Source organism: Mustelus asterias, chromosome 11, assembly GCF_964213995.1.
Source record: "Mustelus asterias chromosome 11, sMusAst1.hap1.1, whole genome shotgun sequence".
NCBI classification, from domain to species: domain Eukaryota; kingdom Metazoa; phylum Chordata; class Chondrichthyes; order Carcharhiniformes; family Triakidae; genus Mustelus; species Mustelus asterias.
In genome coordinates, this window is record NC_135811.1 from 48,088,888 (window position 1) to 48,102,753 (window position 13,866).

The 13,866-nt window shown below is 45.1% G+C and overlaps 1 protein-coding gene across 1 annotated transcript in view; it reads right to left on the reverse strand.

Moving 5' to 3' along the window:
• pcgf5b (polycomb group ring finger 5b) overlaps positions 1-13,866 on the reverse strand; it is a 198,220-nt gene that overhangs the window by 106,724 nt on the left and 77,630 nt on the right. The gene's annotated exons all lie outside the window — the stretch shown is intronic.

A 13,866-nucleotide genomic window follows, 5' to 3' on the forward strand; every position in this document is an offset into this window, starting at 1 on the left:
ATAGATCAGCTAGATAGTCAATATCTTTTCCCAAAGGTAGGGGAGTCTAAAACTAGAGGGCATAGGTTTAAGGTGAGAGGGGAAGAGATAAAAAAGGGTCGAGAGGGGCAATTTTTTCAATCAGAGGGTGGTGAGTGTCTGGAACAAGCTGCCAGAGGTAGGTAGCTGCTAGAGGCGGGTACAATTTTGTCTTTTAAAAAGCATTTGGACAGTTACATGGGTAAGATGGGTATAGAGGGATATGGGCCAAATGCGGGCAATTGGGACTAGCTTAAGGGATTTTTAAAAAAGGGCGGCATGGACAAGTTGTGCCGAAGGGCCTGTTTCCATGCAGTGAACCTCAATGACTCTATGACACCACAGATGCAGCCCCCACCCACGGAAACCATTATAGGCATGGTCTCCCCCCAGCACCCACAAATACGGAAAGCAGCATAGACACACACACCACCACATCTACGGACGCGGAATTCTCTACCTCCCCAACCCCTCACCCCCCCACCACCATCAGGGAATCCCCCCTCCCCAAATAAAACGGATCTCCTCCACAGGGAACCTCTCATCATGTACACGGGACCTGCCCCCTGCCCCCGCAACATACACAGGAACGCCGCCCCCAACCCAAACCTCCCCAATGGAAGTCTTGTCGGGTTAGCACCAGAAGATAGTGCAGGGGCCATGCCAAGGTAGTGCCTGGGCATGCCCTTCTCCACAGGGAGGCTGAAGTTTTTTTTATTCATGGGACAGGAGCATCGCTGGCTGGCCAACATTTATTGTCCATCGCTAGCTGCCCTTAAACTGAGTGGCTTGCTAGGCCATTTCAGAGGGCAGTTGAGAGTCAACCACATTGCTGTGGCTCTGGAGTCACATGTAGACCAGACCAGGTAAGGCGGCAGATTTCTTTCCCTAAAGGACATTAGCGAACCAGATGGGTTTTTCCGACAAACGACAATACTTTTATAGCCACCAGTAGCGATAATACCATTAGGCCATCGTCTCAACTGTGTGTCCCTTGCCAAGACCTACTGAAAACTGTTGTAAGGGGTGGCATGGTGGCATTGTGGTTAGCACTGCTGCCTGACAGCTCCAGGGACCCAGGTTCGATTCCAGCCTTGGATGAGAGTGTGTGTGGAGTTTGCACGTTCTCCCCGTGTCTGTGTGGGTTTCCTCTGGGTGCTCCTCCCACAGTCCCAAGATGTGTAGGTTAGGTGGATAGCCTGGTAAATGCACGGGGTTACTTGGATAGGGCAGGGGAGTGAGCCTGGATAAGATGCTCTTTTGGAGAGTCGGTGCAGACGATGGCCTCCTTCTGCACTGTAAGGATTCTATGGTTCCAAACCCTGTCCATGCCAGTGGAGGGGTAAAGGAGGGACCCCTGTGTGATGGGGTGATACAACAGAGAGGCCTGCTAATGACATGTAAATGTATGCTAATATGTCATTGGTGAAGGGTTGGGATAATCTCAGTGAGAAATTCCACCAGCATAAATTCAGTTTTGGGATTCCTGTTGAATTCTCCACCCCCTCCAGCTTTCACATCTATCGAAAACAGGGGTGGAAAATCCTCCCCAGTTTGATTTCAGTGAGATACTAAATGGTACAAGTCCAAGTCTGTTTGCTCTTTTTTGCTCCAAATACACATGGAAGCTTCGCTGTTAAAATTCAATTTACAAAATACCCATCATCCCCTCATCCACTCTCCCCATGCCAAAAGAAGCACAGTGCAGGCGACCGAACACTAGCCTTGGGGATAGCTCTGGGTTCCTTTTGTATATCAACTATTCTCAGCAAATTAAAAAAAATGATCATCCAAAATTCATGATACTAAAGTATACTTTTGGCATAGCATTTACCAAACAAATGGAGAAAGGCTGCAGAATGCAGCGCAGAGGGGTTTGGGGGTCCTTGTGCATAAATCACAAAAGGCTAATATGCAAGTTCAGCAGGTAATAGGGAAGGCAAATGGAATGTTGGCCTTCATTTCAAAGGAGTGGAGTATAGAAATAGGGAAGTCTTGCTAAAACTATACAAGGCAGTAGTTAGAGCACATAGGGAATACTGTGAACAGTTTTGGTCCCCTTATCGAAGGAAAGATATGGTGGTATTGGAGGCAGTCCAGAGAAGGTTCACTAGGTTGGTCCGGGATATGAGGTTGATAGGTAGGGCCTGTACTCAATGGAGTTTAGAAGGATGAGAAGAAACCTTATTGAGACATATAGAATTCTCAGGGTAGAGGCTGAAAGGTTGTTGCCCCTTGTGGGAGAGTCTAGGACCAGAGGGCATAATCTCAGACTAAGACAGAAGTGAGAAGGAATTTCTTCTCTCAAAGAGTAGAGAATCTGTGGAATTCTTTACCGCAGAGATTTATGAGCATTTAGAGAGGTTTAGTATGCTCAAGAATACTCAGCATGGCTTTGTCAAAGGCAGATCGTGCCTTACGAGCCTGGTGCAGTTCTTCGAAAATGTGACTAAACACATTGACGAAGGGAAGGCGGTAGATGTGGTTTATATGGATTTTAGCAAGGTGTTCGATAAGGTCCCCCATGCAAGGCTTCTAGAAAAAGTGAGAGGGCATGGGTTCCAAGGGGCTGCTGCCCGGTGGATCCAGAACTGGCTTGCCCAAAGGAGGCAGAGAGTGGGTATAGATGGGTCTTTTTCTAATTCAAGGTCGGTCACCTGTGGTGTGCCCCAGGGATCTGTTCTGGGACCCTTGCTGTTTGTCATTTTCATAAATGACCTGGATGAGGAAGTGGAGGGATGGGTTGGTAAGTTTGCCGACGACACGAAGGTTGGTGGGGTTGTGGATAGTCTGGAGGGATGTCAGAAGTTACAGAGGGACATAGATAGGATGCAAGACTGGGCGGAGAAGTGGCAGATGGACTTCAACCCAGATAAATGCGTAGTGGTCCATTTTGGCAGGTCGAATGGGATGAAGGAGTACAATATAAAGGGAAAGACTCTTAGTACTGTAGAGGATCAGAAGGACCTTGGGGTCCGGGTCCATAGGACTCTAAAATCGGCCCCGCAGGTGGAGGAGGTGCTTAAGAAGGCGTATGGCGTGCTGGCCTTTATCAATCGAGGGATTGAGTTTAGGAGTCCGGGGATAATGATGCAGCTATATAAGACCCTCGTCAGACCCCACTTGGAGTACTGTGCTCAGTTCTGGTCGCCTCACTTTAGGAAGGATGTGGAAAAGATTGAAAGGGTGCAGAGGAGATTTATAAGGATGTTGCCTGGATTGAGTGGCATGCCTTATGAGGATAGGCTGAGGGAGCTCGGTCTTTTGTCCTTGGAGAGACGTTGGATGAGAGGAGACCTAATAGAGGTATATAAGATGTTGAGAGGCATAGATCGGGTGGACTCTCAGAGGCTTTTTCCCAGGGTGGAGATGGCTGCTACGAGAGGACACAGGTTTAAGGTGCTGGGGTGTAGGTACAGGGGAAATGTCAGGGGGAAGTTTTTCCACACAGAGGGTGGTGGGCGAGTGGAATCGGCTGCCGTCAGTGGTGGTGGAGGCAAACTCAATAGGGTATTTTAAGAGACTCCTGGATGAGTACATGGGACTTAATAGGATGGAGGGTTACAGGTAGGCCTAAAAGGTAGGGATATGTTCGGCACAACTTGTGGGGCCAAAGGGCCTGTTTTGTGCTGTAGTTTTCTATGTTTCTAGAGGGTTGTAGGGGCTGGGTCGTTAAGTATGTTTAAGGCTGGGATAGACAAATTTTTAATCAGTAAGGGAATCAAGGGTTATGGGGATAATGTGGGAAATTGGAGTTGAGGATTATTTTATCAGATCAGTTATGATCTCGTTGAATTGCGGAGCAGACTCAATGGGCCAAAAGGCCTACTTCTAATCATATGCCTTATGGTCTTATATTATCACATTAACTAAAGAACAACACTGAAAATTATTTTGCAGAAAATGTGATAGAATAGTTAAATCTGCAAATCAAAGAAATATCTATTTACTCAAGTTTAATAAAGAGCCTTTTAACAATAAATTCTTTTGCAATATGCACTTGAGCCAATTTTATATTTTGCTCTCTTATGCAATTTTGTATTGTGCAATCAATTTATAGCACAAATTATATATATGGGCATACAATTCCCCAGACCTAACTCCTCTCCACAAGGCAATACTATGGCTTGAATTTTTCAAATGGCAGGGTCTCACTTCCCACCATATGATTTACCCGCCAATTTAAGTGTCCCCGCAGCCATTTTATGCTCAAATGAGCTTTAAGCGGCTGCAGGAAGGACCTCTGCCCCTCATTTGGGAAGAAGTCCTGCCTTAGTCCAGCAATTCTCTGATTAATTTTGGAGCCCCAAGTCTGCCTCTTGTTCAGCTCTGCAGCTGGTGAGCCAGAATGACCATTTTAAAGTCAGTGAGAGAGTCAGACATCAAGGTGCTAATCACTTAAAGCATCTCCTCAGAAACATAAGAACATAAGAACATAAGAAATAGGAGCAGGAATAGGCCATCTGGCCCTTCGAGCCTGCCCCGCCATTCAACAAGATCATGGCTGATCTGAAGCGAATCAGTTCCACTTACCCGCCTGCTCCCCATATCCCCTAATTCCCTTATCGATCAGAAAACTATCTACCCGTGATTTAAACATATTCAACAAGGAAGCCTCCACCACTTCAGTGGGCAGAGAATTCCAGAGATTCACTACCCTCTGAGAGAAGAAGTTCCCCCTCAACTCTGTTCTGAACCGGCCCCCCCTTATTTTGAGGCTGTGCCCTCTAGTTCTAGTTTCCCTTCTAAGTGGAAAGAATCTCTCCACCTCTACCCTATCCAGCCCCTTCATTATCTTATATGTCTCTATAAGATCACCCCTCATCCTTCTAAACTCCAACGAGTACAGACCCAATCTGTTTAATCTCTCCTCATAAGCTACACCCCTCATCTCCGGTATCAACCTGGTGAACCTTCTCTGCACTCCCTCCAAGGCCAATATATCCTTTCGCAAATAAGGGGACCAAAACTGCACACAGTACTCCAGTTGCGGCCTCACCAGTGCCTTGTACAGTTGCAGCAAGACTTCCCTGCTTTTATATTCTATCCCCCTCGCGATAAAGGCCAACATTCCATTCGCCTTCTTGATCACCTGCTGCACCTGCAGACTGAGTTTTTGCGGTTCGTGCACAAGGACCCCCAGGTCCCTCTGCACAGTCGCACGATGTAATTTTTCTCTATTTAAATAATATTCCAATTTACTATTATTTCTTCCAAAGTGGATAACCTCACATTTGCCAACGTTATATTCCATCTGCCAGATCCTCGCCCACTCGCTCAGCCTATCCAAATCTCTCTGCAGACTTTCCGCGTCCTCCACGCAATTCGCTTTCCCACTCACCTTCGTGTCATCAGCAAACTTGAATACCCTACATTCACTCCCCTCCTCCAGATCATCTATGTAAATGGTAAACAATTGAGGCCCCAGCACCAATCCCTGCGGCACGCCACTGGTCACCAACTGCCAACCAGAAAAGCACCCATTTATCCCAACTCTCTGCTTCCTGTTAGATAGCCAATCCCCAATCCACGCCAACACCTTACCCCTAACTCCGTGTACCCCAATCTTCTGCAGCAACCTTTTGTGAGGCACCTTAGAAATCATAGAAACCCTACAGTGCAGAAGGAGGCCATTCGGCCCATCGAGTCTGCACCGACCACAATCCCACCCAGGCCCTACCCCCACATATTTTACCCGCTAATCCCTCTAACCTATGCATCTCAGGACTCTAAGGGGCAATTTTTAACCTGGCCAATCAACCTAACCCGCACATCTTTGGACTGTGGGAGGAAACCGGAGCACCCGGAGGAAACCCACGCAGACACGAGGAGAATGTGCAAACTCCACACAGACAGTGACCCGAGCCGGGAATCGAACCCGGGACCCTGGAGCTGTGAAGCAGCAGTGCTAACCACTGTGCTACCGTGCCGCCCCACCTTATCGAACGCCTTCTGGAAATCTAAAAACACCACATCCACCGGTTCCCCTCTGTCAACCGCACTAGTGACATCTTCATAAAAGTCCAGTAGATTCGTCAAACACGACTTTCCCTTCATGAATCCATGCTGCGTCTGCTTGATCGAACCATTCTTATTCAGGTGCTCTGTTATTTCCTCTTTAATAATGGACTCTAGCATCTTCCCAACTACGGACGTTAAGCTAACCGGCCTGTAGTTACCCGCCTTTTATCTACTTCCTTTTTTAAACAGCGGCGTAACAGTAGCTGTTTTCCAGTCAGCCGGCACTACCCCAGAGTCCAGCGAATTTTGATAAATTACTACTAACGCATCTGCTATTACCTCAGCCATTTCTTTCAGTACCCTGGGATGCATTCCATCCGGGCCCGGGGACTTGTCTACCTTCAGTCCTATTAGTCTACCAAGCACCACCTCCTTAGTAACAGTAATTGTATTAAGGACCTCCCCTCCCACCAACTCTCGATCTCTAATATTCGGCAAACTATTTGTGTCTTCCATCATGAAGACCGACACAAAGAACTTATTTAAAGTCTCAGCCATTTCCTCGTTTTCCACTATTAAATCCCCCCTCTCATCTTCCAAGGGTCCAACATTCACTCTAGCCACTCTATTCCTTTTTATATACTTGTAAAAACTTTTACTATCATTTTTTATATTTTGAGCTAGTTTAGTTTCATAATCTATCTTTCCTTTCTTAATCGCTTTCTTAGTCGTTCTTTGTTTTTCTTTAAAGCTTTCCCAATCCACTAATTCTCCACTATTTTTGGCCACTCTGTACGCATCTGATTTTATTTTAATACTCTCCTTTATTTCCTTCGTTATCCACATCCGGTTATCCTTTTTCTTACAGTCCTTCTTTATCACCGGAATATATTTTTGCTGAGTACTTTAAAAAATCTCCTTAAAAATCCTCCACTGTTCCTCAGCTGTCCTACCTACCAGTCTGCTCGCCAGTCTACATTAGCCAATTCCACCCTCATCCTATCGTACTCCCCTCTGTTCAAGCAGAGGACACTGGTTTGGGACCCTACTTTCTCACCCTCCATCTGCATCAGAAATTCCACCAAATACTTCAGGAATGTCTTCAAAGCATCGATGAAGAGGTCAAATAGCTCCACCAACTTATGGTGCCAGACTAAAATGGAAAAATGTTCATTTGGGATGGCACCAAACGCAGAGAAACATTATTGGGAACTTGCAGAGATGAAATCAAGGCTGCAGAGAGAGTGCAAAAACCTCAAAACAACTCATCTAACTAACTCGTCAAGCAACAAGTGCCCCACATGTGGTAGAGTCGGCAGATTGCAGATGGACTTATAAGTCATCTCGGAACCTAGCAAACCAGAGTGAATGGAAATCATCCCCAAACACCAGGGAGTGCCCAAGAAGAGAGAGAGACTGGTAAGTGTTACCTAATTTGAATGTATATGACTTTTAAATTTAGTAATTTAAGATGGGCGAAGGCCAGTTACGAGGGAGAGGGCGAAGGTTCGTCTGCAGAGAGAGGGCGAAGGTTAGTCTGCAGAGAGAGGGCGAAGGTTAGTCTGCAGAGAGAGGGCGAAGGTTAGTCTGCAGAGAGAGGGCGAAGGTTAGTCTGCAGAGAGAGAAATAGAAATAGAAACCCTACAGTGCAGAAGGAGGCCATTCGGCCCATCGAGTCTGCACCGACCACAATCCCACCCAGGCCCTACTCCCACATATTTTACCCACTAATCCCTCTAACCTACGCATCTTAGGATTCTAAGGGGCAATTTTTAACCTGGCCAATCAACCTAACCCGCACATCTTTGGACTGTGGGAGGAAACCGGAGCACCCGGAGGAAACCCACGCAGACACGAGGAGAATGTGCAAACTCCACACAGACAGTGACCCGAGCCGGGAATCGAACCCGGGACCCTGGAGCTGTGAAGCAGCAGTGCTAACCACTGCGCTACCGTGACGCCCTAAATGCTCAGTCAGAGGGCGAAGATTAGTCTGCAGAGAGAGGGCGAAGGTTAGTCTGCAGAGAGAGGGCGAAGGTTAGTCTGCAGAGAGAGGGCGAAGGTTAGTCTGCAGAGAGAGGGCGAAGGTTAGTCTGCAGAGAGAGGGCGAAGGTTAGTCTGCAGAGAGAGGGCGAAGGTTAGTCTGCAGAGAGAGGGCGAAGGTTAGTCTGCAGAGAGAGGGCGAAGGTTAGTCTGGAGGGAGAGGGCGAAGGTTTGTTCAGTGGGGGTGGGCGAAGTTTATTCGGGAGGAAATGGGTGGAGGAAGGTTAGTAAGGCAAGAGTAGGTTAAGGTTAGTTTAGAGGGAGTGGGCAAAGGTTTGTTTGGAGAGAGTTGGCAAAGGTTGGTTCAGAGGGAGTAGGCGATTCGGTACTAAACATGTATAGCACAGTATTTCAACTTATACATTGGCTTTTCCAGATGAGAAGGAACATAACTGCTATAACGTTCATGCCTTAGGGAACCTACGAATCACTTAATGCTGTTTCACAAGAAGTCACAATTTTTGGGAACAGAACTACAACCTCAGAAGAGAACTTGCTGTATCATTGAAAAGATCCCAGTGTTTGATAGTATGGGCCCCTCATCACATTAATGGCAGCACTTTTCAGTCTATAAAAATCTGCAATATTCTTAGCACTTTCTCTGACTGAGCATTTAATCATCCAAATTTCTAACTTAGAAGCACTTTTGTCTTTTCAGAAATAGGACTCTGCCAAAAGGGGGAGGGTCAAGGGGCAGGCTTGGTGGTTGTGGAGAGAAAGATTTGTCAACATTTTGGAGAAGTTGTCACAATGCAACTGCTTTTTTGTTACTTTCACTTTAAAAAGGAAACAGCTTAGATATGAGATTGGTGGAGCAGTTTTAAGCACCACAAAGTTAAATGTGAATCTATAATAAAAATGCCATCTGTAGAAATAAACATTAACCAAACTGGACTATTTTGGGTTTATTCAGAAAGGACTCAACATTGATCCGGATATGCAGGTCCTTTTTATATCTATGCTTTCTGTAAACATATATGCAGAAGTGGAGAAAAAAATCTTTACATATATGGAGTGACTATGCAGCAGTTTTAACACTGCTCAGTAATTAGTAGATAAATGCACCATGTGGTGTGGTTTCTGAAGCATACAGTCTAGCAGAGACCTTGGTTAATGCCAGGCTGAATATTCCCTCATTAGCAGATGATAGCCAGAAGGGCAGAGATGGTATTTATATTTCTTAAGAGTTCTTGAGCTTAGGGAAAAACTATTTTGAATGCTCCCCTGATCACTATTTACAGAGATCTTAGAAAGTTGCAGTTGTGAGGATGTCACGGGCAAGTTCAGTCTCTGCTGCAATGTGGTTCGTAGCCAAACAGCCCATCAACACCCACACTAGGCTTCCATGTAAAGAATGGCTGTTTGAGCAAGATACTAGGAGGTTGCTGGCAGCTGGGGAACTGTGCCCCGGCATTCAACATCTTCATAACAGGGTAAGATAAGAGGGCAGACAACTGAATCCCCTGCAAACACTTCAACTGACTCTGATATCAACAGCAGGTTTTCTAAGGTGGATGATCAACTCCCAGGCTAATCATTAATATACAGTGACCCACAAAGTCTACTCGACTTCATGGTTAGGAGACCAGGTAACTCCTGAAAAATATTTCTGTGTCCAAATGGTATCTAATTAAGGTCAATCAAACTCAAAATTAGAAGTTCTGTAATAACAGAATAATAGAAAGGACATAAAATCCTTCTCGATACATTTAAACAAAAAAAATTCACATTAGTGTAGAAGAAAAGGTGGGGGGGGGGGGGGGGTGATGCGGGACTCTGAAAGATTCCCTCATCTCCATGAGATTTTTACTTTAGCCAGATCTCAAGAACAACACCAGATGCTTTATGGTCGTCAAGGCATGATACTATCTATGCTACTTTCTGAAAAGACTTTTGGTAAGTTTACTAGGCATAATCTGCTTTCCAGTAATTGGAATGAATGCATTCCATTATCCTCCCCAAATGCTGTACTACTGATTCACTGATGATTAATAGTAGTATCTTTCTTGTATAGATGCCAAGCTAATAAAGCCTTTATTTCCACTTTTGATTTTACAAAAAAAAACCAGAAGACCTTGTCTGGTCTGTATAAAATATGGGTTATATCCAAAATTTGACTGCATTTTTCTGTCCTACAAATACCATTTTGCCTTCAAAATGGCATCTGTGGCGCACGAGCAGACTTTGATAGTAGCTGCGTTCGATGCAGTTTTGGTGAGAGTATTAGTGCCGCGCACAGGGAATGTTAACCATCAGTATGCGGACAATGACATCAAGCATGACGTAATGCCAATTTGATGCAAGCGCTAGCATTCTGCAACTCAACACTCCAGCTAATGCCCTCTCTTAAAACTTATACAGCTGAACATGCATTCAGCAGCAGGTAGCACCTGCCTTGGCACTATTTAAAGGGAGCGCAACTATTTCCAGATTATGATGTGGAGATGTCGGCATTAGACTGAGGTGGGCAAAGTAAGAAGTCTCACAACACCAGGTTAAAGTCCAACAGATTTATTTGGAATCTCGAGCTTTCACAGCGCTGCTCCTTCATCAGGTGAGTCACTCCAGATTAATTGCTGGTTAATTTCTATTGGCTCTTATTGCAATTGTAGAAGTGTTTGCTGGTTTCTAGAGTTCTTTCAAGTTGCTGATGTCTACAGGAGTGGTGTGCAACGTGCTGTAGAACGTTGTCCTGACTTCAAAGATTCTGCACAAACTATTCATTCACACACATGGTCTACTGGTATTCATCCCCACCCCATTAGACTACAGCATGTCGGGAAGAATAAGCACAGGCAACACAGAGCTGAGTAATCAGCTGGGAAAAGGAGGAAGAAGAGAGGAAAAAGGGAGCTCCGCAAGAAATCAGGTCCATTCATGGCAACGATCTTTCTACCTGAACCTCAGCAAAGATATTGAGATCTGTCACCTGTTGCAGCCACAATTGTAAACTCAAAGCAGGATGAGGACAGTACTGCCATCAGCTATGAAGGTGACTGAGGCCATAAACCTTCTTCACTGTCTTCCCGATTTTCAACCTTTTGCTTACCCAGCACTGCCATGCCAGGTTGCAAGTTTTAGCTATCTGAAAGGAAACAGGCACAAGGGTGCATGCGTGTGTGGTGTGTGGGGGGGGGGGGGGGGGGGGGGGGGGTGGCTGGCTAAGAAGCACATGTTTACATCATCCGCAGCTTGCAAATTAGATAGATGTGTGAGACGAGGGGGAAGTGGAATGTGAGGAGATTAGGTACGAGAATACCATCACAGTGGCTAGCACTGTAGCCTCACTATGCCAGGGACCCGGGTTCAATTCCAGCCTCGGGTCACTGTCTATGTGGAGTTGGCACATTCCTCCCATACTCCAAAGATGTGCAACTTTGATTGATTGGCCATGCTAAATCGCCCCTTAGTGTCAGGGGAACTAGCAGGGTAAATACATATGGTTACGAGGATAGGGCCTGCGTGGGATTGTTGTCGGTGAAGGCTCAATGGGCCGAATGGCCTCCTTCTGCACTGTAGAGATTCTATGATCATCTTCATTGGCTTCAGCCCTACCACTGGCCTCAGTCATGGCTACTCCAATGATGGCAAGTACCATCTCCTCCACCCTAATTTCAGTTAAGTAAATAAATAACTCCTCATTTTCGATCAGCTCCATTTTTTTCTATTTTTTATAGAAGCCCCAAGGTACAACTTGTCTAGTACAACAGTTTTCATTTTAAATCTGTCCATCGTGTTTAGCTATTAACACCTCAGTGAACCCTTTCTTTGTACTGATACAACTCTTTTAAAAGTATGTAAAAATTGTTTAGAAAAATGTAAAAAGCCAGTGGAAATCTGGGGAAGTAATAGACTTCCAGGCGTTAGTCCAGTTTCTTTGTGGCCATTATGATATAAGCATAAATGCAATCGTAGTTACTCAGCTTTCCTCAGGGATTATACAGGTACTTCCATGCAAATAGATTTAGATATTCTCCTGTGTTCTTGGTTGTTGATACAAACACTTAAGTCAATTAAGTTATTCAATTAACATGTTTCATCATGTCATCTCTTTGAACCGATAAAAACCTATTGATACAAATACAGCTGGAAAAGAAATGACTGCAAGTCATGTGATTTAAAAATCCACTTTTTGAAAAATCTATTTACATTTCTTTTCAAGTATCAGTGGAATGTGGCACATTTGGGTTAAGCATTCATACGCTAATGCTGCACTTCTACCCTTGTGCTCCATTGGGCTATTTCCTTTCCAATCACATTGTACCCTGGAGTTCTCAGAAGCTGCATTACAAATAATTTCATGCAGAAATCCTCCACTGAAAGCACAACCTGATAATCATCAGCATTCTCTCCAGAAATATTAATTTGCATGCAAAGGGTTCAGTTTTGGCAAAGGCTCAGCTTCCATCCTCATTCACATACTGCCCTGCAGATGGGCTGAGTTTGAGAATTCAACATCATCAAAAGCAGGTAGCACACAGCGAGGTCAGATGGAAACATTGCTAAGGGTTGGCAACATACCCAGTTACCAATGCCATAAATCAAAAGGGGGAAATGGTAGTGTCTGAGGCAGCAGCCCCACAGTGCAGTATCATCCTTATTCAATCCCAGAAGTGTTTTTTTCCATTCTCAGAATGTGGGCATCACTGGCAAGGATAGACTTTATTCGCCATCCCAAGTGATCCGTTTCTGAATGGTTGGCTGGGCCAATTCAGATGATAGTGTGTGAGTTAGGACTAGAATAACACATCACCCAGACCCAGTAAGGGTAGCACGTTTCTTCCCCTAAAGCAAATTAGTTGAACCAGTTAGACTTTTACAACAATCTGACAGCTCCATGGTCACTTCTATTTATACCAGCATTTTATTTCAATGAGCGGAATTTTCCCAAAATTGCAAAGAGCGCTGGATCAGGCAAGAAAAACTGTGTGAAACTCACCGACTTCACAGCCGCCTTTTCTCACCTGATTAAACAGAACTCTGTGCAATGTAAAAGTGCTGCCAAGGATCACACAACCAGCCTGGGGGGGGCGCGGAGAGTAACATTAGATACAAGGTCCATCCCTCCCTCCCCCGTCCCCTCTCCCCACCATGGCCTCCAACGCAAAGATCGGGACTTCCCTCCCCCAAACATTGGGGCAGCTTCCCGCAAAGCATCGGGAAGATGTTAGGTTATTGTACTCATAAAAATCATATCAGTCAGATTTTTTGCCCCTTTTAAATATAGACACAGCATTTTTAATTTCCAAACTTATAGAACATTTCTCAAGTGCAATGATCTAGAAATTAAGTCTTTGTTTGCCAATTTCCAGCATTGCAATGTGGCTGAGTATAAACCATCAGGCAAAACGCTTTGGTGTTGAAGCTGGTGGACAATGCCAGCTGATTCACCTGACTGCCAAGGAGCCTCAACCTTTCAACCATGAATTTCATTTTAGCTCTGAGAAAATGATTGGCTTTCATTTTGTGCCAGTTGTTACGAGAAACTTTTCTTTAGATCTTTTTCTGTGTGGAATCAGTCAGAAAGTGCACATAGTTCATTCAGAGGCACAGAACAACTGTTCGAAGTATTCTGTATTCAAGGTATTGGATTTCCAGGATCAGGAAGGAGGCCAGCGAGTTCAGTTGCGCAGCTAAATACTGCCCTGAAGTCAACCAGAAAGTACTTTGCACCTTTCCATCACATCAGTGAAGGTTTCTGCATTTGTAGTTAGTTTGTGGATTGGTTAAACTTCACTTGGAGATTATGGTTGACTAAGTTGATTCCTCATATGTGTTTTCCCATGGGTGAAGCTGCACTGAATGTTTCCACGTCAGACATGTTGCACTGTGACATGATAATGC